Source organism: Triticum urartu, chromosome 1, assembly GCF_003073215.2.
Source record: "Triticum urartu cultivar G1812 chromosome 1, Tu2.1, whole genome shotgun sequence".
NCBI lineage: Eukaryota > Viridiplantae > Streptophyta > Magnoliopsida > Poales > Poaceae > Triticum > Triticum urartu.
In genome coordinates this window covers 421,613,564-421,640,884 of record NC_053022.1, presented here as the reverse complement: position 1 = coordinate 421,640,884, position 27,321 = coordinate 421,613,564, and the positions used below count along the sequence as shown (strand labels likewise).

General features: G+C 46.2%; 1 pseudogene; it reads left to right on the top strand.

The window, feature by feature from the left end:
• Positions 1–18,327: 18,327 nt before the first annotated feature.
• LOC125515673 lies at positions 18,328–25,159 on the top strand (annotated as a pseudogene).
• The last annotated feature ends 2,162 nt before the right edge of the window (positions 25,160–27,321 follow it).

Genomic DNA, 27,321 nt, shown 5'->3' with positions numbered 1-27,321 from the left:
AGAGGAAAAAGGGGGGTCACAAAACTAACACAATCTTCATGATCCAATTGCCATTTTCGAAGATGTTGATTCATTGCTTCAAATTGATCTTGACGTCTTTGCTTTCGAGATCTTCATCCAACACAATGACGACAGAAAGAAACTCTACAAGGAGCGATCTCCTCAAAGATCGAGCACTCAAGATTAGCTCATGGAGTGAGACGTTGAAACATCTCTTGAGTTGGGACACAAAACACACATCGAGAGCAATGGCAAGAGGTATATGACAACGATTCAATTGGGTAGGAAAAAATACCATGCTTAAGATGATGGTGCATGGTTTCAAGATAGCGAGGAAATAATTGCCATGATTCCATAATGGGGCACCTTAGGGAAGGTGACTCGTAGAATTATTCCCTTAAGTGGCAAAAGGAATTACTTTTGACATAGAGACCATTGAGACTCTTTATACCAGCCTAAGGCAATCATAATCAATCATTTGAAGGAGTTCAAAAGAATGACATACTCGGACTAGAATGGATGATGTGGACTACCTTGTTGAAGACAACACAATGGATGATTTTGCTTATCATCGGAAATGGATGGGACCCATGGTAAGTCCACTTTTGAAGATGGTCTTGGACAACAACTGTTGAGAAGGGCAGCCCATGGGAAATTGGCACAATGGTAGTGCAGGCTAGGAACAAAATGCAACTCTTGGGAATGTTCCAACCATCATATCTGCCTAAGATTCATATCCGATTTGTGATAGGATACTTCAGACTCAACATGTCTGAAAGAAAGTTTGCAACACAAACCGATGAGATAACGTTGTGAGATTCTCGGGAAATGGACTGCGGTAGCAAGCTCCAAAACATGAGCTGGTTCTGCTACACACATGTCAACACGCTGTCTTAGACAAGCATGACCACATGGTAGTCTTACAACAATACACTACCGAGTTCAGGTGGGGAACCATCAACGAGGATATCAAAGTCCGTGTATACTTATCGATGAACTTCTTATCCTTGAACAGATCAATCAGTGGCTTGTGTGCTAAGAATACATATGGAATGAAGGTAGCTAATCTCACAAACCAATGTATACTTCACACATGCATGACTAACTTGGGATGATTCCATAGGAAGCAACATTGACTTTCTCGAATTCACGACGGCAACTTGCATCAAATGCACATGTATTAGAGGAAGTCACTTCTTTCATCTAAACATATGCTTCATGAACGGGACATGAAGATAATGCTTATTAAAGCTTTCAACGCTAACTTCGATGTTCAACATGAATCATGGATAAGATGAAATTGTTGTCAGTGGGCTCAACAAAAATCCATCTAGGCTTCCATGTAAGTGGAATTCCACAACTATGTGAACAAGGTGATGGCATTGGTCAGACCCAAAAGATATAATGGTGTATGATCGAGGAATCAACCACGAGTAAGACAACATTATGAGTATCGTTGGTTCTGATTTGATTTGATGATATCCCACACTCAAATCAAAGTTTTGACAAGACAATAGATGCAACAACTGATCACGAGGACCAGTCGATGAAGATATCATCTTTCTTCAACACACACACACACAAATAGCCCTTTGGGATGAACTAAGTCGGGCAAGATTTTATCTTCCAACTCTCCAAGTTATTGTTTAGCTTAACCAACTAGTTCAGGGGTACCCAACGCAGATTATTGGAGAAGGGGTGGTTCAGAGGAAAACCATTTGATCACGAGCTCAACATAACGGTCAGGGGACAACATGGTGATACTTCCAAGAAGATATTCGGAAAATCACGGGCCACCGCTATGTTATGAAGCTCGAGAACAATCTTGCTTTTCAAGGCAAGACGATATGATCAAAAGAGCAAGGGATTGACACAATCCTAACTCGTTGATCAAGGAGTGCACCAGGAAAAATGGACTAGGTAGCACGATCAATCTTAGAATGATGGTTCAGTAACCAACACGCTAAGAATGGAATTATTGTCCATTAAGTACCAAGCAACACAGTTGCTAGGGGTATTGATTTCACACATCACGATTCACTTGTCGGCATTCCAGTTACAATAACACGGGAACCGAGGAATGAACAATGATGGCAAGAAGTATCACTGCATCAAGAATTCATAAGAGGTGGTGCAATTCTCATGTCATTCTTAACATAAGACGATAATTCTTCAGGGTAGAACAGAATCAAAAGCTGGGTTGGCATTTGGTTTGCGGATTACAACTGCTTTGACCCAATCCTGGAGATGGATAAGGTACTAGAGTTTGTTTCTCCTAGTCATTCCGAGATTGAATGGCTTGACGAAACACAAGAATAATAGGCATCGATGAACGAATGCACGCATACTCTTGACTATCAATTGATAAACAAAGGTCAGAAAACAACTAAAGAGGGACAACTCAAAGGAGCATATAATTTTCTGAGTTGTGGACGCATAGATTAGCATGTCGAACGAGTTCAACATATTTCTTCCGGATAACCCATGCGGAAAGGTAGAACTGGCAGAGTCACAACATAGAATCGAGAACTCATCAAGAGCACTCTGGTTGTGATCTTTTGGTTCAACGAGGAACTTCTGCCATAAGTAGTTCATGGTATTTGGAAGAGGAAATTACCACGGACCTCAAGGACTATCACAAAGGTTACTAATATCCTAAGGAATGAGCAAACACTATCAACATGGAGTAAGTAGAGTGAATCTTCGGTTCAAGAACCCAGGAATAGAATGCATACTAACTAAATGGCATCACGGGATGCTTTCAAGAATGATGGCCAGAATCATCACACTGGGAACACAAAACATGGCTAGATTCATAGGTGATTCTGTAAGATACCCTAGTGTCATAATAATAGCTTCAACATATATGTCGAGGCAATGGAGTACCTCAACACACTGGTTAGTGTGGTTAATCTGGCCCAAAGGAACATCGGGAACGTGAAGAAAGATTTGCAAGTGCATCAAACTATTTAGAAACCTGGGATGACTCGGACAGCATAACAGTTGTAAATGCTCAAAAAAATATTTGAGACATCCTGTAAAATGGTGGCATAACCACTTAACATCGCAATATCAAGGTTCTAAGGCCAGCTATGAACACACGGAAGTAATAGGAACTGAACTAAGACTTGAACCCATCAATCCTATAAGTCTATGGATTAGTAACACGTGATCCTGATAGAGAGAATAGAAGGCCTAGTTCCTTAACCTCGTAGGAAAGATAAGATGACTCGGATCAGAAGGGCATAGGGTAAAGGAGTAAAAGGAGCCTTATGTTCCCTTCCACAATCAATTCCCCTATATAACTAAAGCATTTCTAGACTCGACTTCGACCAGTTTGGCATGGTAATCCTACAAGCAGTCAGGCTCTGATACCAAAGCTATCAGGACCCCGATCCTAAGCCACACCGATCTAGCATGTAACACATCATATCACTTTGCGGCCTCACGCACGGTTTTCCCGCGGGTGCAACCTTACGTGGCCCGGGACCATTCGCGCCTTTTGGCTCACGTATATGATAGTGTCGCTAGCATCGAGAACCCGGGCCGATATGACTAGTCGTAAACCCAAAGTGGCACTAACTTACAGGGACAGGCATACATGACCCAGCAACGAACGTGTCAGTCATCAGCGAGTGAATCCGGGCTGTAGCAGCTGGGCTAATAGGACTCCGGAGAATCTGGGCTGTAGCAGGATAACAGGACTCCGGTAGACACCGCGTGACATTTCCCCGAAGGGACAGACACAGGATCAAAGAAGGACACATGCTGGCCAACCTAAGTGTTCTGGAGCAGTAGCAAGCTACCATGGCTCAGTGGAAGCACTAGGAGACATTTCCCGGTAAGAGAGGCTACCAAGGATACACAACTAGGTTGTCGGATCCCACACATGCCAAGCATTTCAAATCATACACACAATATGCTGATATGTGCGGATACAACATGGCATCACAACAAAACTCTACAACTCAAAGTATTTATTCATTAGGCTCCGAAGAGCCAGATATTACAAACATGGGTCTGATGACCCAGCATTCAAGTCATACAAGCAACAAGCACAGGCAGAAGCATAAACATGTCTGAGTATAGACATCTGAAAAGAGAGAAGGCTAGTAAGCCTATCTATCTACAAGACCCTCCAAAGGGTACAAGATCATAGCTAAGGTAACAAACTAAACGTCAAAGTCCACGCGGAACTACTAGTGAGACTGAAATCTCTCTGCAAAAACATAAATTAAGCAAACGTGAGTACAATTATACCCAGCAAGACTTACATCAGAACTAGCTACATATGCATCAGTATCAACAAAGGGGTGGTGGGGTTTAACTGCGGCAAGCCAGCTTTGACTCAATGGCTATCCAGAATTACGTCTGCAAGTAACTCTTTTGAGGTCACCAATCAATACACCACTATGGATACGCTCCTGTCTCCCTACGAGAACGCCATCCATAGCACTCACGCTTATCTTGCGCATTTTAGAGTATCCACTTTCACTTGTCTATGAACTGTATAAGAAACCAAGTAGTCCTTTACCGCGGACGCGACTATTCAAATAGATGATGTTAACCCTGACTCAAAGGAACCCGTCCCTGTCCCATCAACAATGTTCCCTCTTGGAACACGAATCTATGTCTAGTCCGGACACTATGCCATGCCGGGTGTCACCCGGACACACGCGTCATGCGTCACCTGCCAACACACCTGACCGCAAATGTCCATGTGACCGCAAGGTATAGGCTCTGATAAGCACAAAACTCAATTCCTGTGAGCCGTATCACAAGACAATCCACCATGTTTTCCAACACAGCCTCTCATCACCAACTTGACCAAAAACGGGTCAAGACACTTAAGTCTCTTCATTAGGACATGTTCATTCCAATTCATCACCCAGAGGGATCAGACCCGACACAACTCTAAGCATAGCAAGCGAGCATGGAAGAGTGGTCACAACAAAGCTCAAGCAACTCCTAAGCATGCTAGGATGGTTTAGCTATTTGGTGACAATGACAGGTCAAGCAAAGGAGTGGGTTCAACTACCGAGAAAAGGTAATAGTTGAAGCGTTATTGTCCTAATGCAATAAAAGAGAGCAAGAGTAGAGAGTAGGATTGTATCAAAATGAACAAGGGGGGTTGCTTGCCTAGCACTTCTGAAGATAGTATAGTTCTTCATCATTGTCATCGATCTCATCGTAGGAACCACGTTTACTCAAAGGGGACAATTACCGGCCACAGAGAAAAAACACAATCAATGCAATGCACAATATGATGCATGATCATGACATGGCAACATGCTGTGTTTTGAGCTAATGCAACTAGAACAGAAGGTTTTGAGCTTATTTGAACCAAGGGTTCAAATTCAAATTCAAGTTATGAACTCATATAATGCATTATCATGTTTTGAACTAAACAACAAGTTTAAGTTTCTTTATTATGCATGAAACTAGTATAGATGGATAGATTGGATTTTTCTAATCATTTTTCATATATAACTTATTTCATTTGGAGTTACGGTTGAATTTCTATGAATTTTAGAAGTTTCAAACATTTTCTGAAATAAATAAACCATTTAAGATTTATTTAAATTCTAGAAAAGAAGTACTGCGTCAGCATGACGTCACTGTGATGTCAGCAGTCAACAGGGCCGATCCAGGTCAAACCTGACCAGTGGGGCCCATAGGCCAGTGTCTAACTAACTAACCTATTTTAATTAGTACTAATCTAGAAATTAGTTAGGGGCTGGCCCCACATGTCAGTGACCCGGAGGGGGAGTCAAACTGGGTCAACTCAGGTCAAACTCGCCGGAGTTGACCTGGAGCTCGTCGCTGGCAAGGCCAGAGACGACGGAGGGGCTCGGGGTTCCTCCTCCGGCGACCAAATGGCCGACGGAGGGCATCTACATGACGAGGGCGCTCGTCCGCGTCGAGTAGTGGCGGTGGTTGGGCCTGGGGTTGCCGGAGTCGTCGCCGGCGTCGACCTTGGCAGTCGCCGGAGCTCGGGTGAGCACGGGGTCGATGCTACGACAGTCGGGGCAACTCGTGCGGGGCACCTACGTCCTCTACACAGCGCGGTGAGGAAGCTGAGCACGACGGACGGACCGTCAGATGACTGGAGACACGTCGGCGGTGAGCACAAGCGGCGGCGCGTGCGGGCGAGCAAGGTGTGGTGGCTACGGCGCACGAGAGCGATAACGGAGAGGGGGGAAGGGTCAGTGGCTCACGGCGAGTGTAGGGGAGCGAACAGCGAGCTCGGGGACGGGCTGGAGACATCGTGAGGTCGTCGGCGATCTCGGCGGCCGAGCAGAGAAGAGGGATCGATGGCGAGACGACAAGGCGTCCGGTGATGCTCGCATTGAGGGGTAGCTTCACGGCGTTGAGGCGGACATCGGGGACAACACGGGGAGGCGCTGGGTTGGCTGTGGCTATAGCGGTGCTCGTCGGCGTGCAGCGGGGTGTTCGGGCGTGCTCCAGAGAGGGAGCAGAGGCGGGGAAAGGACGAGGGAGTGGGAGAGAGGGACCGGGGTGGCGCGTGGCGTTGTCCAGACGCGTTGGGAAGGCGGCAGGCAGGAGGCGTCGCGCCTCGCGCGCGCGTGCGCTGTCACCCTCTGCCTACTAGGTACTAGTAGAGGTTAGGGATGACTGGCACCAGGCCAGGTGGGCTGGGCCAGCACAGGTGAGGCCCAGGTGAGCATCCCTCCCTCTCTGTTTTCTAATTTGTTTATGTTTTCTATTTATGTGCAACTGTTTTGGCTTTAGTAAAAATACCCAAGCATTTTGTAAAATCCTGAAATAATTTGTGGACACTCCCTGAATTAATCTAGTGGCCCACATTTAGTTTTAGAATTATTTGAGCATTTTAAATATTTATAGTAATTAAATGCTCAAATTCAAATACATAATGATTTAAATCAAAAATCCAGAGATGACCTAGAAATATGTTCTTCATTTTTGGCAGAGGTTTTCACCTTTATCAGAAATCATGAACATTTTCAAAGGGCATTTTGGGTTCATTTAAGATTATTTTAGGTTGAACCTATTTGAATTTCATTTGGTGCTAGGGTTTAACATCCCCAATTCAGGTTTAAATGAAATTTAGACATGATGCAGCAACCAAGCTAGTCCAAGTGCATAGCAAGGCTAGGGATGTTACAATCCGCACATACTAATCATGTGCTATCAAACATTAAAACCTTCCAGGCGGTAGATATTTTCGAGATAGCGAGGGATGCAGAGGCGGGAATTATTGGGGAGTGAGCTAGTGGCTTGACACGCCGGCTATGGACTATAGCCGACGCACCTTCTCGCGCAAGCCCTAGGCGTACTATACACCTAAGGACGATGCTCCAAGATATTCTGTACTACATCTCACACGGTTGGTGATAATAAACTGTGTGTGATCTACTTGATTTGAATTACAAAATGGGGTCACAGCGGCAATGGGCGCTGTTTGAATTGCTAGACCTTTTATCTGTAGTGAACGTGCAACTATATGTGTGTCGTAAAAGAATAGGAATTATTCAGGGTTCATTTGGACATTTTATACATTAAATTGGTTTTCTAGCCATTTCAGGTGCACAATTCAAAATTAAACTACATGCACATGCTCCGGTGCATCAAATTGGTTGAAAAATCAAATATGTGTCCTTCAGTGCATGCTTAGGTCCCATGCAAGAAATGGGAATGAATTTTTCGGAGTTTGTTTGGCCTTTTTTATACATTAATTGGGTTTTCTAGGCATTTTCTATGCACAATTCAAATTTGAACTACAAGCACATGCTCCAATGCTCTAAAGTTGGTTGAAAAATCACATGTGTGTCCTTGGGTGAATTTCTAGGTCCCATGCAAGAGATGGGAATGAATTTCAAACACCATGGCACTGTTGATTACTGGCAAAATGTTGAGATACCTGGTTTTTAAATTTTAGTAAATCCAAAACTCGTCTGAAATTCATGAAACTTTGCATGCTATCATGGAGCGGCATCAACATGTCGTGGTGAAAATTTTGTCCCATTTGGGGCAGGTTCGGGTATAAGCTTCTCACAAACCAGAGCTTCTCACAACAAGCATGATGGTTTCGATAGGGAACGTACCACCTTTGGGGATGGGATGATATCTGTTGCCTCTTATTGCTTTCAAAAAAATCTAGTGTCAACATAGAACAACAGGAGTGTTGTGTTCAATCTTGGATTTTTTTTCGGGGTTCGTTTGGCCTTTTTTATACATTAACTGGGTTTTCTAGGCATTTTATGTGCATAATTCAAAACTGAACTACAAGCACATGCTCCAATGCACTAAAGTTTGTTGAAAAATTACATGTGTCTCCTTGGGTGAATTTCTAGGTCCCATGCAAGAGATGGGAATGAAATTCAAACACCAAGGCACTGTTGATTGCCGGCAAAATGTTGAGATGCCTGGTTTTTAAATTCTACTAAATCCAAAACTCGTATGAAATTCATGAAACTTGGCATGCTATCATGGAGCGGCATCAACATGCCGTGGGAAAAAATTTGTCCCATTTGGGGCAGGTTCGGGTATAAGCTTCTCACAAACCAGAGCTTCTCACAACAAGCATGATGGTTTCGATGGGGAATGTCCCACCTTTGGGGACAAAACGATATCCATTGCCTCCTATTGCTTTCAAAAAATTTCTAGTGTCAACATATAACAAGAGGAGTGTTGTGTCAATTTTGTTGATTTTTCGGGGTTTGTTTGGACATTTTTATGCATTAACTGGGCTTTCTAGGCATTTTATGTGCATAATTCAAATTTGAACTACAAGCACATGCTCCAATGCACTAAGGTTGGTTTAAAAATCTAATTTGTGTCCTTGGGTGAATTTCTAGGTCCCATGCAAGAGATGGGAATGAAATTCAAACACCAGGGCACTGTTGATTGCGGCAAAACGTTGAGCTGTCTGGTTTTTAAATTCTAGTAAATCCAAAACTCGTCTGAAATTCATGAAATTTGGCATGCTTTCATGGAGCGGCATCAACATGCCGTGGTAAAAATTTTGCCCTGTTTGGGGCAGGTTGGGGTATATGCTTCTAACAAACCAGAGCTTCTCACAACAAGCATCATGGTTTCGGTAGGGAACATCCCACCTTTGGGGACGAAACGATATCCACTGCCTCTTATTGCTTCCAAAAAATTTCTAGTGTCAACATAGAACAACAGGAGTGTTGTCTCAATTTTTGTGATTTTTCGGGGTTCTTTTGGATATTTTTATGCATTAACTGAGTTTTCAATGCATTTATGTGCATAATTCAAATTTGAACTACATGCACATGCTCCGGTGCATATAAATTGGTTGAAAAATCAAATCTATGTCCTTGGGTGCATGCTTAGGTCCCATGCAAGAAATGGGAATGAATTTCAAACAACGACGCACCGTTGATTGTCGGCAAAACATTGAGATGCCTGGTTTTTAAATTCTAGTACATCCAAAACTCGTCTGAAATTCATGAAACTTGGCATGCTTTCATTGAGCGGCATCAACATGCCTTGGTAAAAAATTTGTCCCATTTGGGGCAGGTTTGGGTATATGCTTCTCACAAACCAGAGCTTCTCACAACAAGCATCATGGTTTCGGTAGGGAACGTCCCACCTTTGGGGACGAAACGATATCCACTACCTCTTATTGCTTCCAATTTTTTTCTCGTGTCAACATAGAACAACAGGAGTGTTGTGTCAATTTTTGTGATTTTTCGGGGTTCTTTTGGACATTTTTATGCATTAACTGAGTTTTCAATGCATTTATGTGCATAATTCAAATTTGAACTACATGCACATGCTCCAGTGCATATAAATTGGTTGAAAAATCAAATCTATGTCCTTGGGTGCATGCTTAGGTCCCATGCAAGAAATGGGAATGAATTTCAAACAACGACGCACCGTTGATTGTCGGCAAAACATTGAGATGCCTGGTTTTTAAATTCTAGTACATCCAAAACTCGTCTGAAATTCATGAAACTTGGCATGCTTTCATTGAGCGGCATCAACATGCCTTGGTAAAAAATTTGTCCCATTTGGGGCAGGTTTGGGTATATGCTTCTCACAAACCAGAGCTTCTCACAACAAGCATCATGGTTTCGGTAGGGAACGTCCCACCTTTGGGGACGAAACGATATCCACTACCTCTTATTGCTTCCAATTTTTTTCTCGTGTCAACATAGAACAACAGGAGTGTTGTGTCAATTTTTGTGATTTTTCGGGGTTCTTTTGGACATTTTTATGCATTAACTGAGTTTTCAATGCATTTATGTGCATAATTCAAATTTGAACTACATGCACATGCTCCAGTGCATATAAATTGGTTGAAAAATCAAATCTATGTCCTTGGGTGCATGCTTAGGTCCCATGCAAGAAATGGGAATGAATTTCAAACAACGACGCACCGTTGATTGTCGGCAAAACATTGAGATGCCTGGTTTTTAAATTCTAGTAAATCCAAAACTCGTCAGAAATTCATGAAACTTGGCATGCTATCATGGAATGACACCCGACAGGATGTGGTATTTTCCGTGTCCATTTTGAGAGAAGGCGCACTCGAATAATGACAGCCAACAAAGGCATTTGAAAAAATAGCTGCCACTTTAATATCTCAAATGTTTGTATAATTCAAATCGTGTGCGTTCTGTTAACCATTCATGTGACGCCATGTGTCTTGGTTTTAATGGCTGTAGGAGGTGTCGTGCAGACAACTACTTGACCTTGACTGAATGGGAGGCGTGCGAGCGCAGTCCGGTGTGCAGGCTGACCGAGAGGCATGCAAGCTGTCCTCCAATGCGCAGGCTCACCGAGAAGTGTGTGAGCTGTATGCTGCGCAGGCTCATTGGGAAGCGAGCCCTTTGACTTCCATGGCCGCCCGCCTTTCTCTCCATTATTTGCGCCCGAGCCACTGTTTAATACGGGCGGCCTTACTGTTCGCCTCCCATTCCCCTCCCTCCCGCAGACCTCCACCAACGCCATGGCGCAGAATGATCATCTCCCACTAGTCTTCAAGTTTGGTGAAGTCGACTCCGAGCCGAAGGACATAGAAAATAAGAAGGAATGGGGCCTCATGGACATGGCCCAGAACGAGTTGGCCACGGCGGTTGCTGCCCCCACTCCCGTCCCAACTCCCATCCCCGCGCCCGCGCCAGCGACCATCCCCGTAGCATTGACAGGCTGGTTGCCGAGCACTATCGCAGAGCTGGAAGCCGTGGGCGTCAGCGAGGTCTCCGCGGACCCGCGCGAGCTCGTGTACATGCCAGCGCCAGCACCTGTGCACGTGCCCGTGCGCGCCCCTCCACCCACCGTGGCACCGGCGCCCGTGCGTTTGGCTGCACCCGTCGTGCCCGTGCGCGCCCCTCCACCCACCGCGACGCGGTCCCCGTGCGTTTGGCTGCACCCACCGCCCCCGTGCCCGTGCGCGCGCCCCCCTCAGCGGCATGGGACGCTGCCGTCGACCGCTACCTCTCAGCGGCGCCAGTTGCCGTCCTCCCGCGCCCCGCCCGTCGATCGCGCGATGACATGATGTTTGATTTACACGTGAAGAACATTTTGTGCTGCCTTGAAGACTTCAACAACGGCGTCCTGGAGGACGACAATGACAATGACGGCACGGCACGCCGCCTCCCTGTCATCAGAAATAGTTTTTGGGGGGTTTAATACTGTATCTCGAATTCTCAATCATATGGATATAAATTCGTGGTGTGACTGAATGAAAGATATGGTTTGAACGAACTTGTGTTTTTCTCTCTTAATGTACAGACTTATCAAATGATTTTCTTTTGAAAAAACGTCAACGGTTTTTAAATATAAAACACTCATCGCAAACGTTTTAGTTAGAACACCCGGTATGCAAACCGACAGCTTCCCCAGGAAGCCAAGGGAAAATGTGTCGAGCAGGATTTCTGCATCCCTTCAACGCAAACAGTTGTTTTGCATGACCCGTGTGCAACCACGTACAAACAATTAGATAAGATTTGCATATCTGTCATTTTGGGTATGTTTCCATTTGTCAAACTGGAAAGATTGACATTTGTTTGTCTAGTAACATTGCCATTTGTTAACCTTGTAACACTGCGAGTTGTCAAAATATGCAGCTACAAATCACTAGCACTATCTAATTTTGCAACTAAAATCACTAGCATTGTTCATATGGACATCACTAGCAGGCGTGAGTTGATGGACGCATATGCAAATGTACCATTAATTACATACAACAAGCCATCAGCCCACAACGACAACGAGGATACACGTTGGATTATAGATCATTTCCAACAGAAAATTCTAGTAAAGTTTTTCTCACATAACAAATAACAAAGCGATGAAATAAACTTCAGCTCAACCACTCGTCGGCGTTGGAAACGCTTTCTTTGAACCATAAGTGATTTTCTGGGAAGGGCCAGCTATTGTCAATCTCGAGTATACCTGGCCATGGGAAGCCCGGCCCGGCCAGCCCGGCCCGAAAAAGCCCGACCCGGCCTAGCCCGACGCTGCTCCTGGGCCAGGCTTGGGCCTAGATTTTGAGCCCGATGGCCGGGCCGGGCCGGGCCCGGGCTTGTCGTTTTTTCACTTTTCTGAAGGTCGGGTCAGGCCAGGCCGGAGCTCGACGGGCTTTTACATGTTCGGGCTGGGCTCGGGCCCAGAAAATAGGCCCGATGGCCGAGCCAGGCTGGGCCCGAGCCTGGGTTTTTTGCGTCGGGATTGGCTAGGCCCGGCCTGAAGCCCGGCCGGCCCGAGGTATGGCCAGGTATAATCTCGAGACCAACGCAGGACTGATCATCGAGGCTGAAGCGGCCTATGTCAGGACCCATATTGGGACGGTAGGGAAGCATAGTAATGTCCGAGGTATAGATACAGTTGCTTCTCATAAATGGTAGTAACGTTGTGTCAACAACAGTTGGGTCACCTTCCACCATCATTAGATAGTTTCGTCCAAGGAATAGCGAGTTTCCTCCAAGACTTTCAATACTGAACCAGGGAGAAGGTGTTGGTGCTAGTACACTAGTATCCATCCTGAATACCCTGCAACGGATGTTGGAATAGGTCCGAAGAGTGCGACCATACGAGATAACACCTGCTTCCTTAGTAACATCAGCAGTGCCCTGTATACAGACAAGAAGAGGTGATCCATCGGAATAAGTTGCCAGGCGCCACTGAGTATATGGGTCTTGCTCGTCCTCATGCTCGTGAATAAAATTTTCAAGTATAGGTGGTGGAATGTTCATAGGACCTTGGAAACACAAGAAGGTTAATTAGTAAAGGAAAACTAGCTAACCCACATGCATGTGGATGAAACAATTATAATTATCGTGGAAGACAAACGTACCGAAATCATAAGAATTCCATGCAAAAACAGTGCTACGAGTGGTGGCAGCAAACACAAGACCCTCGCATTGAATTGCATCACAGTACTCATCCGTGTATAGAAACTGATTTTTGAGCAATATCCATCGAGTCAAACTATGAAGGACGGCAACAAGCTTGTCGAAGATAGCGACAACACAAGCATTCCTATAACCCCAAGAGCGGTTGGGAAGTCAACAAATTGCTATCTTTCGTAGACGATAGTCGGCATGATCGTATTTGAACTCACTAGAATACCAGTGTACTCAACCTCTGGGCGGTCGTCTGAGATTTTTGGAAGTGGAACCCGGTGACGAGTGTACACATTCACAAGTTCCCACTCGCAGTTGTACCCAATATAAACAACCCAATCTCCATTTGTGCTTACCCAAGCCTTGCCCTGAAGCGATGGCATCTTAACATCATACGTATCATTATCAAGCAGCATCAACTTACACAAGGCGAGGCTTCCCTCGTCCCCGCGCTAGTCAGCAGGGTCACGGCGAAGAAGATAGGGGAGATCAAACCGCTTCTGGACCCTTGGGTTCCTTGTAATGATGTTATTAGTTGAGTCGAGAATGGTCTTGAACGAACCTGCCATGCTAGCCGAGGTGATGACGTCGCACTGATCAATGAGTTCCTCCACTACGTCATCATTCAGATCGAGGCAAGAATAACAGGGTCATTCCCGGCATGTTCCCACCATGGAGAAGACGATCAAACAATGACAGAAGGAAGGGTGAAGGCAAATGGAGGAGGGAGGAAGAGCTACCGTGTGACGGCAGTTCCAAATTGAGAGGGAAAGGCGAAGAGTCGGCGGACGGTTGCCAGTTGCCACGGTACACGAAGAGGCGCCTGGGGAGCGAACGGTTGCCACAGAGGTCACACACTGACGACAAGGGCCGAGTGAACCGCATGCGTATATCGCACACACCTTGATCTGGCTGGCCGTTTCTTTTGTGTTGCCTAATCACAAACAGTTCATCCGAGTGAACCGTATGTTGTATATCGCACACACCTTCATCCGGTTGCCCATTTCTTTTGTGTTGTCTAATCACAAACAGTTCATCCGAGTGAACCGTATGCTATATATCACACACACCTTCATCTAGCTGCTCGTTTCTTTTGTGTTGCCTAATCACAAACAGTTCATCCGAGTGAATCATATGTTGTGTATCGCACACGCCTTCATCTGGCTAGCTGTTTCTTTTGTTCCTCCTCATCGCAAATAGTTAATTGAACTGAACCACATCGCACACGGAACTAAAATCTGAACAGTGTTTGATGCATCCATCATCGCAAACGTTTTATACATTTTTGACGGTTTTCATACACCATCGTTTGCGATTATTGCATATCACACAGTTTCTCGAAGGGTCTCTGATCGTAGTGTCGCGTTAGCAGCATCCTGTAGTAGTGATTGAATATCATTAATGATCTGGACATATGATCTTCCACCGAAGAAACCAACTGGCATCAACTACAAAGAGTAATCAACACTATTAGCAACCCATAGGTACCAATCTAAGGTTTTGAGACAAAGATTGGATACAAGAGGCGAACTAGAGTTTGAGAGGAGATGGTGTTGGTGAAGATGTTGATGAAGATTGACCCTTCCTCGATGAGAGGATCATTGGTGATGACGATGGCTTCAATTTCCCCCTCCCGGAGGGAAGTTTCCCCAACAGAATAACTCCCCCGGAGCCATAGATTGCTTCTGCCCAGGTTCCGCCTCGAGACGGTGGTGCTTCGTCCCGAAAGCTTCCTTCTTATTTTTCTAGGTCAAAACCTTTCATATAGCAGAAGATGGACATCGGGGGCTGGCCAGGGGACCCAGGCTTGTGGCCGCCTGGTGGGTCCCCTTCTGTTGTTTCTTCGCCCATTATTTTTTATTCCAAAATAATTCTTCGTAAAGTTTTAGGACATTTGGAGCTATGCAGAATATGTATCTCAGATTTGCTCCTTTCTGGTCCAGAGTTCCAGCTGCCGGCATTCTCCCTCTTCATGAAAACCTTGTAAAATAAGAGAGAAAAGGCATAAAAATTGTATCATAAAGAAAAATAACAGTCCATAAGGCAATAAATAATGAAAACCTTGGACAATCACGCTCTAGGTTCTAAGGTGATTGCATGATCATACCGCCTGTGAGGGGGAAGTTGGGTGGGTTCCTCAAAAATGTCCTTGAATTCTGTCAAGATGTGTTGAACCGCACGAGGAATGTACTGCTTGTTGGAGTGAACTGAATCTCCAGCAGGGCTGCTTCCGAGATCTCGTTCGTGCCATGCATCTGCCACAAACTGGCCGCATCCAAGGCTGTGAGAGAGTGTTGCTCGTCGGTATGGACACCTGTTAGGTGTACTGTTGTTCCCTGTCGCGGGAATTTCATGGTTTTCAGATTCCAATCACACTGCATAGGACTGTGTTGTCCGAGCCAGTCCACGCCCAGCACTGCATCATAGCCACCCAGATCCAAGACACGCATGTCCGTGGCAAATTCATGACCCTGTGTAGCCCATTTCAGCTACGGTACCATGGATGTACAGTCCAGGTTCTGTCCATTGGCGACTCTGGCAGTGTTAGCAGGGATACTCGTGGTACAAGCGCTGATGCGTTGAGAGAATGCACCATTGACGAAGCTGTGAGTGCTGCCTGAATCGGCAAGCAACAGCATGGTTTGGTCTTCCACAATGGCGCGCAGGCGAATAGTTTCTGGTGATTCTGTACCCTCGACAGCGTGAGTGGATAAGAGGCAGCATGCAACATTTGCAGGTTCTGGTTCATCGAGCAACTCGAGCGCTTGCACAACATCATCTGAAAAGCACTTCGCCAAAGTCCCCCACTTCAAGTGTCAGCAGCTGCGCCGATCGCTTGCACTGGTGCTCCCGTGAGTACTTGTCGCCGCAGTGAAAACAGAGGCCATGTTGATGTCTATAGTCGCAGAGCTCACGTTCGTGTCCGAAATCATCCGGAGCTGGCTTGGGCGCAGGAATGGCGCGTGGTGTTGTCCCTGCGGCAGGTGGCACTGCTGATGTTGGGGGAGGTCGCCCAAATGCTGATGGCAGGCTGTGCACTGGAGGTGGGCGACTGACAGATAATGGACGAAGTCGAGGATGTTGAATCTCTAATTCCTCCTCTTGAATCAGAGCAAACATTGTCGCTCTAGTAATACTGGTAGGCACCTGAATGCGCACAACGGCGCGTAGTTCATCCTTAAGGCCTAGTAGGAACTGGGTTACGAAGAACTTGGAGCTCGGGGTCGCGTTAAGAGCAATCAAATCGTACATAAGTACCTCAAACTGTTGGCGGTACTCCACCACTGTTCCTGTCTGACAGAGCTGAAGAAGATTATGCATAGTTGACTCAAACTCCTCTGGGCCAGATTCCTCCACCATGGCATGCCTAAACATATCCCAAGTGTTATCTGAATTTGTTTGACGAAATGCTCGAAGCCACAGTGCCGCATGACCCTCCACATACAACGCTGCTATTGTGACCCAACTATGCAGCGATACCCTGTACAACTCGAAGTATGCTAGGCAGCGGTCCAACCATATGCGTGGAGCATCACCATCAAATCGGGGAAAATGATGCTTCGACGGCTTGGAAAAGTACTCCTCATGCGGAGTTGGTTGTGAGGCGCGGGCTGCCAGCGCGGGTTGCTCCGACCAGAACAACATGTGTGGGCTGTCATTGGCGAGCCTGGCGAGCGGGGCAGCCCGATGACTTGTGGGATTGGAAGCGCGCTCGGGTGTGGTGCGGCGCGTGGATCGGCCGGGGGTTGTGCAGTGTCGCTGGCGGTGGCTGCTGTGGCCCCTCGCGAGCACCTGGTGTCTGCGACACTGCCACAGACGGATCACCCACTTGCAAGTTAGGAAAAGGGGAGGAGGAGGCTGATGGGGAAGCCACCTTGCGCACATCGTCCACCTTTGCCTGGGTAAGGCCGATTTGCTTGGTCAAACTCTGCAACTCGCGTGACACCTAGGTATTGAACGCGGTCTGCACCTCGGCGCGCACTTTCTCTTCTTCAAAACGGGAGAGAAGCTTCTTCATCAGGGTCGTGAGGCCCGCTGTCTCCTCCCCTACGGCAGCCATGAGCTGTCGGGTCTGGGCGGAAGGCTTGGACGACGCTGTGACACCTGCTCTGAGCAAATCAAACTCTGCCCAGGATTTTAGGCGATCTCATCGGAGTGAAATCGCACGTGAGGCAGTGGATTTTATCGATTGGCCAAGAGAATATGGGCGTGGCGGCACCGGTCTGGCAGCGGAGGAAAAAAATTGAGGCTCTAAATACCAATTGTGACAACCGGAAATCCTATGAAAAGGGATCAATCGCACAGGGGAAGAATTGGGGAGAAAACAGAGAAATACTACGTGAGAGCTAGACGAAGAGGGGATGAGAAGGTTCAGATCCAATTTCCATTCATGCTTAACTCATATGTCACGGTACAGCCCTAAATACCCCTCACCCACACACACGGCCCAACAACACCCTGGGCTGGCCCACTCTTTTCTCATCCCCTTACACCGCTAGTCCACCGATGATGTGTTCACATCGGGTGTGACAATCTCCAGCCACCCAGGCCCGAGTCATGGGCGGAGACGGCGACTTCAACGCCGCAGGCGGCGGAAGGGAGGTAGCGGGTCGGAGGCGTGGGGGGCAAGTGCGAGGCAGCCGCGGCGGGAGACGCAGGGCGGCGCCCCGGCCCGAAGGCCGCGGCAGGAGTTCGTCGCCGAGGGCCCGAGGCGGCAAGTGCGAGGCAGCCGCGGGCGGAAGACGCAGAGCGCCGCCCCGGCCCGGAGAGGTCGCGGCAGGATTTCGTCGCCGAGGGCCCGAGGCGGAGCGCACGGGGTCGGCAGGCGCAGCGCCGGCGAGTTGCTGGAGTAAGGATTGTGCAGCGGCGAGGAGGCGCTGGCTGCTTCCGCTTCCGCAACACGAAGGCGACGATGCGCGAGTCCCGGCCTCGTCCAGATCATCCATCGCCAATTCGCCAGGCAAGCTGAGCTCCTCCCTCCTCTCTTTTCCAAATCCGGATGCTTTGATTTACTACTGAATTTTCCATCAAAAAGCGCTAATTGTGGTTTAACTCCGCTAAACATCTTGTCCCGCCCCGCTATTTTAATTTGCAATTCAACTGAAACTTAAATCAGGCTAGCGCAACACTCGACACGCAGCGTCGTCCTCTCGGCCACTTTCACCACCACCCACCAGCAGCATAGCTTCCTCTTTTTCCGTAGATGGAATCGTGGAAGCTCAGCCTCTCTCTCTCTCTCGCAGTGCACCCACCACCAGTCCACCACCGCCACTGTCCTCTCTCCCTTTGGGTCACTTCTCTGTTCCCTCCTCCACCATTTTCCCCATCAGCTCTGCAAGCTGCGTGCTGATGCGGTCGAACCTTTCTTTGTTTGGAGGCTTTCTCTCCACCAGCGCAAGCTCGACACACACCAGTGTCTATGAAGGATAGCCTTGCCCTTGTGTGCTTTGCAGGGACTAGTGCCCCGCTATTTTGATTTTAATTTAGCTGAAACTGAAACCACGCTAGCGCAACAGTCGACACGTAGCGTCGTCCTCTCCCTTTGGTCACTTCCTTCAGCCACCACCCACCAGGAGCGGAGCTTCCTCTTTTTCCATAGATGGAAGCTCAACTTTTCTCTCTTGCGGAGGCTTTCTCTCGACCAGCGCAAGCTCGACACGAGCGTCTCCCTACGCCATGTAGGGGTGTCAGGGCATCACTTGTGTGTCTCCCTGCCAAGAGGAACCGCACAGAACAATGTGATTTGACTCACATATAGGCACAGGAGCATCTAGGCGTGCGTGCAAGGTTCAGCACGCAGCATTTAACGTTGAGGCCCGAAGCCATTGCTGTGCTTGTGCTCTCCCCCCCTTTCTTTCTCTCCCAAAACCAACCGAGGTAGAGTGAGCGAAAGAGGAAGAAGCATTTGCTGCTCTCCACCGTGCTTCCACCACCACCACCACCACCAAGAGAAAGAGGAAGAAGCATTTGCTCCTCTGCTCCGTGCTTCCACCACCACCACCACCACCAAGAGAAAGAGGAAGAAGCATTTGCTCCTCTGCTCCGTGCTTCCACCACCACCACCACCACCAAGAGAAAGAGGAAGAAGCATTTGCTCCTCTGCTCCGTGCTTCCACCACCACCACCACCACCAAGAGAAAGAGGAAGAAGCATTTGCTCCTCTGCGCCGTGCTTCCACCACCAGCAGCCCCGTCGTCCTCTCTACCTCTCGCTTCTTCCATCACCACCACCTCAGCTCAAGCCATGGCATCCTTGGCCAACCTCATGATCCCCACTTTTCTCGCTCACCCTCATGCTCCTGCATGCTCCTGCACCTGCGGTATGCGACGACCTAGGTGCAGGCCTCTCTCCAGGCCATCGCACATACATTGTGCTGCTGAGGCTGCCACCGCCTCTCGGCGGCTCCGATGAGCCACGCCTCATCCATACCTACACTGAGGTCTTCACGGGGTTTGCCGTGAGGCTCACCGAAGACGACCTTGCCGTGGTGTCCCAGAGGAAGGAGTTTCTGCGAGTGTTTCCAGACCATCTCTGGCACCCCAGCACCACTCACACTCCGAAGTTCCTCAGACTGGAGAAAGATGCCGGGCTGTGGAGGGACACCAACTATGGCCAAGGAGTCATAATCGGGGTTGGGACACCGGCATATACGCCAGAGCATCCTTCCTTTGATGACAGCGGCATCCCGCCACCCCCATCAAAGTGGAAGGGCTCATGCCATGGCGCTGCACGCTGCAACAACCAAATTGATAGGTGCCAAATTCCGTAATCCCAGAGCATATGATTCCGGAGATGACACGGGGCATGGAACACATACCTCGTCCACCGCAGCTGGGAACTTCGTCAGTCATGCCTCAGCCCACGGCCTCGGCAGGGGCACAGCTGCCGGAATTGCTCCACATGCACACTTGGCCATGTACAGGGTGTGCATAATTCTTGGGTGTGCATCCTCGGACATAGTTGCCGGGTTAGATGAAGCCGTCAAGGATGGTGTTGATGTGCTTTCACTCTCCCTCGGCCCCTTTTTTGATGTCAACTTCACTGATGATCCGGTTGCCATTGGCACATTCAATGCGGTAGCAAAGGGTGTTGTTGTCGTGGCTGCAGCTGGTAACAACGGGCCAAGGTCCTTTATTGCCAACTCTGCACCATGGTTGCTCACAGTTGCAGCTGGCTCGGTGGACCGAAGCTTCCAGACCGTTGTGCAGCTTGGCAACGGCGAGCACATCAGTGGGGAAGCTTTCAATCAGACCGCGAACTCAAGCTCCAACTCTGCTCCTCTGTATTGGAACAAACACTGCAAGTCATCATTGGCTGGAAGAAATGTGTCTGGCAAAATTGTGATTTGCCATAACACAGGACCAATGAATGACACAGGGTCAGCAATCAACCAGTCTGACATCAGTGGCATCATGAGTGCCGGGGCGGCTGGCATAGTCCTGATCAACAGGAAAGATGCTGGCTTCACCACCCTTCTGGAGGATTATGGCAGTGATGTTGTGCAGGTGACCGTGGCTGATGGCAACGATATCATAGAGTATGCAAGGGCAACAAGCAAAGCCAGTGCCAAAGTCATATACAAGAACACTGTGCTTGGTGTCCGTCCATCTCCCACTGTCGCGGCATTCTCATCCCGCGGTCCCAGCACGTTCAGCCCCGGTGTGCTAAAGCCAGATATATTAGCACCCGGGCTCAACATCATTGCTGCATGGCCACCACTCACCATTCTTGGATCTGGGCCATTCAACATTAGATCAGGGACATCCATGTCGACTCCACATGTCAGTGGAATCGCTGCGCTTGTCAAGAGCTCCCATCCTGATTGGTCTGCTGCTGCTATCAAGTCAGCCATCCTCACCACAGCTGATATCACGGACAGCGCTGGTGGCCCGATCTTGGACGAGCAGCATCAGAGGGCAACCGCGTATGCCATGGGTGCTGGCCATGCCAATCCTATAAAAGCTATTGATCCGGGCCTTGTGTATGACCTTAGCATCACTGAATATGCTGGCTACATATGTGCTCTCCTCGGTGATCAAGGCTTGGCAACCATTGCGCGTGACCCGACGCTGTCCTGCAAAATGCTTCCCAAGATACCAGAGGCACAGTTGAACTACCCATCCATAACAGTGCCACTCAGGTCAAGGCCATTCACGGTGAACAGAACCGTGACAAATGTGGGGCCAATAAATTCAGTATACACACTGAAGATGGAGGTTCCCAAGTCTCTCACAGTGCGAGTCTACCCAGAGACGCTGGTCTTCTCCAAGGTTGGACAAAAGAAAACATTCAGCATTACTGTGAGCAGGCATCGCAGTGTCGGGTCAAAGGCCTTGCAGGGAAGTTTGAGCTGGGTGTCCAAAAAACATGTTGTGCGTAGTCCGATCGTGGCTTCTCCTCTGTTGTAATCAGGAAAAGCATGTGTGACATATGACGTTGGAGAATCGCACATGTAATATTGTAATTAGGGAAATGACTGTCTTTTAGTTAGAAGTGTATCCATGCCTGTAAAATAATTGATGTTTGGACGTTTAGCATCCATTGCTGTCACAATTCTTTTCTGAATTATTTTTCCTTTTCCCAACTTATCAACAGTGTTTGCTGCAGGTAGTAGATCACCATTGAGAGGTGCTGCTTCTAAGGTGTAAAATCCATCCAGGTACCTAAACCTACCCTTTCCCTCATATGGGTATATGCCATTGCTACCTCCAGATTTTTTATCTGCGCTATTGATGATATACTTTCTGCTGATATGAGCTATTGATGATAAACTTGCTCTTTTTTTGTTTCCTCTACATTAGTTCCTTTCAATGCTTAGGTTCAGTTGGGCACTAATGACTATTTCGGGTGCTTTGAAATTAGATTTTGATGATATTAAGGTCATCATCAATCTACATGAACAAAGGAGAGGTTTGCCTGAATACTCGTAGCTAAATTGGTTTTTCTCCCTGTGTTTCTTTTCTGGTCCTTTTTTGTCTTTTGCAGTTCGTGTATATATGTTCCGAAGCTAAATTGAGTCTTGACTTTTAAGAAGAAAAATACATCGTTGCAGTAATTGTACAGTTTAAACCTATTAGTTAGTGTTGTAAGCACATGTATTAGTGAGTCAGTTTAGAGCTTGTACTATTAGTTGTGCATGTTAGCTCACTCCCCTGTCTCAACCCGGAGCCAGGCACCGAGTTAGACCTTGCCAACACACGATCTCTTCTTCCTCAACTCCTCTGCTTTCTGCCTCCAGGTCCAGGTCGCTCTCCTCAGTGGTGCTACATGAGTGAAGATTTATGTTTGCTACTGGATCTGAAATCCTTCATCTTTGCTGATGCTATTCCCCTATTTTTCCCCATCACTTGACACTCTGATCTCCCTGATTTTGGTCTCTGGTTTTTGAAATGCAGATAGTGGCCGCAGCGTTGCCGCTGGACGGCACACTGGAGCTCGAGTATGCAGCCACGACAGAGCTGCTCGGACATCACTGTAGGTTGATGTTCTCTATCACTCCTGAACACCTTGAACTCTCCTCTACTTGATCTAGAGGTTTCTGGGACCTAAAATGCTCTTGTGTGCTGAGACAAAATCCCCAACTCTCGCCTTTAAACCCAGCATTTATATTAGGCCTAAACCCATAATTTATACTGATGTTTAACTCAAATTCCCACCTCAATGGTTTCTGCTATAAAACTGAGGTGATGGTGTCGTTAAGTCCTAAGTATTTACTTGCCTTAAAGCATTTCACTATTTTCTTCATGTCGCCAGCTTTTTCCGTTAATGAAACCGTTGTGGTGACATGGGATTTGTGCTTGTACGTGAGAAAAGAAAAATGATGGCATGAAGAAAAACACCTTTCTTTGATGCAATTGCTCCTTTTTGTTCTTGCTTGCTGGCTTTGTCTCTACTCTGGATGCAATTGCTTCTTTAGGCATGCTTCTCAGCTCCTCCCCCTCCCATGACAGCCAGCATTGGTGGTCTCTCAGGTTACCATCTCCTTTGGTTCTTGTTTTTTTTAATTGGGAAAGAGAAGTGGAGACAGTGGGAAGGGGGGAACTGCGGCCAGGTGAATATCTTTATTCTTATCCCTCCTCCTCGAGCAAGTATACCTTTTATTTTCTTTCCCAAAAAGAGGGTAAAAGCCCCCGGTATCGATTGAAGCAAGTTATCCCATACCTTGGTCAAGATGATCCTTTCATTCATTGGTTGAGCTACTATGCTTACACTATTCGATCTGTTAAAAACAGTAACCCAACGGAGAGAGCCGTAGGTTTAGTTTTCACTTATGGCAGTTGATGTGCTATGTTTGCTGATGTGCATTTTTTTCATGCTATGCATGCTCTCCATTGATATAACAAATCCATTTCTATTATTTACATAATTCTTTGCTAACAGTTTGAACATAGTTTTTCCATTGATAGGGATTTGCTGCCGAATGATCAGTTGTCGCTACAGATTTGTAGGTTTAGTTTACTATTGTACTATGCAGTATGAAAGCAGTGTAAATAAGTTAGCTGTGATAACCACTATGGCCTGCTTTTGGTATATGAACAACGATGCTTTAGGTGTCTGATGCTACATTATATGAACCTCTAATAGGAATCGTCACTATCAGAAGCTGCATGGCCAGTGTGTCTACCTCTTGCTGAACTGGCACATGAATATCTGTCTTTAGTTATATCATACTGCATTTTTAGTGACATGCTCAAAAGATGTAATCAATTGAACTACTACTATTAGTAATTGTTTGCTTCCTCATGTTTCTTTGAGAAATCCTAATGTTGAGTCAATGGTCTCAATAATTCCTTTTATGTGTTTGTTGTTACTCTACCTTTGCATCATGTGTATGCTACCGGCCTGGATGAAACTGGACTGGGTGGGTGGGGTGCGGCAAGCTGCACTGCCTATCTAGTACTACATAATTACTGCACAATTCTCAGCCTGAACTCTCTTTACATTTGACAGACTAGTTGTTGCTAATATTTTGTTGGGAATGACAGCAAGTGTGGGCGAATCAAGAACCTCAGTGATAGTATAATTTGATTTCCGTGCTGTTCTTCTGAATACAAAAATCTTAGACGAGACAGATGTAACTATCTTTGTTCATGTGTGGACAGTACACCTTCTGTATATCTGAACAGTGGCATCAAGCATAAGTAGTACTAGCGTCTGTTTTTGTCTATCCTGAAAAGTACGACATGCTTCTGATTTTAGCCACCATATTGGGCTCGATAGCCTAGTATACCCGATCGAGCAAATCTGTGACGATTCTGGTGAAGAACCCACTTGCAGCAGGTCCTTTCCGCTCTCACGTTTTAACATTCTGTCCTTTGTGAACTCTTTGCCAGCTGATGTTCTTTCACCCTAACATTGCTCTTCTATTCAGGTCTGTCAGTGGAAATAGCGTGCAAGACCATATCCACTATCTTGGCATCAGCATGCATTCCGAGTCGCGGGGATCATGCAGGATCGTCACGGATGACAATATGCTCAGGTACAAAGTTGGCACTGTAGACGGCGCTATTGTCTTCTCGAAGCAGCCTGGTTTATCAGTTGATCAGCTACTCAGTGCACAGTAAACAAGCTGAAGATTACATGGATTTGTTTTTATGGTTCTTTTCTGCCAAAGTACAATATTCTTGTTGGCAATCAAAGCACTATCTCATGTATATATACACGCGTTATCCTGGCTGGATTAAATTATCATAGCTGAGGGTGTATTTCTGAAATGTACAAACATATTTGTGCTGATTAACTTGTTCATATTCTTGCATATAATTTAATTTATTTAAGCATGGCGGTTGCTTTCATTATGTGCAGCATACCAGATGCATATGTTATATATGGTGAAGTGCACAAGTCAGTTTGTGGTATCAATTGTTCTTAAAAATGTTGAGGATGTTTATACACAATGGTTTTTGACATTCCTGCCGTCAAATGCTTTGTTTTACAATTGCCTGGTTTTGATATTCAAGTTAAACTATTAAACTTTACAAGGATGTGGTAAAATTTTAAAAATCTGCATGGCTATTGTACATGCATTTCATTGGATATGGAAATCAAGCTGTCTCTCTAAATAGATATTCTTATTTTTTTGGCTTCTCCTTTAAGACAGATTGAACACAAGGGGTCTACTAAACAGAAAGAATTTCTATGTTGAGAATAACAAATGTGTTTATGTGTGATGATGAACCTAATGAAGATTACATCCACCTTTTCTTTTTATGTGACTTTAGGGCCTCTTTGATTCGTAGGATTTTGAAAACGTAGGAATAGGAAAAGTGTAGGGTTGGAGTGGCATGCCCATTTGAATCCTATAGAATTAGCAATGATTGTTTGATGCCACGAGAAAAACAAAGGAATTGTAAAAAGAGGTTGGAGTGGATGTTAAATTTCCTATTGAATGTAGTACAAAAGATTTCATAGGAAAAATTCTTATGGGATCCAATCCTATAAATCAAAGGACCAATATAGGAAAAAATACTAAGGATTTCAATCCTCCAGAAATCCTATAAAATTCCTTTGAATCAAAGAACCCCTTAGTCAGAACTTCTGGATTGCACTTGGTTTTAATGGAATGCCATAGTTGATATGTTGATGGAAGCCAAAGATAGAATGCCAATTCAATGTTTCAAAGAATGCGTGATCACTGCATGTAGGAGCATATGGAAGCATAAAAATAGTATAATATTTGACCACAAGCAAAGAAATCTAGAATACTGTATTAATAGCTTCAAGTAACATTTTGCTATGGTAATCAAGAAAATCAGGCCTAGTCTTAAGGAGGGTATGCAATCATGGTTGGACTGTAGACAACATTTGTAAGACTTATACATACATGATACATTCATAAATGTTCATGTATTGCTACCATGTTCCACCATAAAAGTAGAGGTTTTTTAGGGTACCCTGGTACTTCATAGGCAGGGCTGGGAATACAAACTAGATCTGACCGTTTCTGTGAGAGGGTACTTTGGTCTTTTTGTCTCTTTCATCTAAGCGTACTCTTGATGAATTCTTTGGGCCAACTAATTTCTTTTGATTTCCCGATCAAGCACAAATCGTGGCCTCCCTGATCTTGCATAGCCGTGGCTGCCTTCTCTTCGCCTGGTCCGCGCCCCTACTTTCACACTCATGAAAACATGGCGCGTCGGCCGCCGGTGAGACCTTCGATCCTCCGTCGTATCCGAATCTAGTTCTTCACTTCGCTAGTGAAGGCGATAAAATTACTAGCCTAGTTCTTTGGCGTCTTGTATAGAAAACTAGAATGTTGTAAATTGTTGAATATTGGCATCACGTTTCGTTTCTTTTGAGTGCTCATGTGTTGATTTATAAATCGCAAAGGAGCCATAGCTTTCGGATGATGCATCCATCTTTATTTCCTGGCGGGTCCCTCGCCAGCCGGTTCACGATGCATGCTAGTCAAATCTTGTAATTACCGTAACTGCCGTTCGGAGGGAGTAGTTTCCACCTTGATTTCCATATATTGATTATCAATTTACCCTTTAAATCAAGGTACTCCCCAACTTTGGCGGTGGTACTCCTAAACGCTAACGTTGGAGTACCAACCAATCCTATCCATTAGATTGAGATAAATGAAGGGCCTATATTCATTGAAGGGTACTGTAAAAGAACTTTAGAAGTAAGAAAGAATTATTTATTTAACATTATCTTTAAATTTGTTTCCTGTTTGACACTCGGAAAAAAATTGTTTCCTGCAAGACACACACACACAGGCTTGCTAGACTATGCCGGCGCGCATTCTGGCCTATGGCTATCTTACGCTCTCGCCAGTTCGAGCCAACTGATCAGTACTCCCTCCATTTTTATTTAGTTCGCATATTAGATTTAGTCAAAGTCAAGCTTTGTAAACTTTAACAAAGTTTTTAAATAAAAATATTAATATATACAATAACAAATCAATACCATTAGATTCATTATTAACTGTACTTTCACATCATATAGATTTAATATG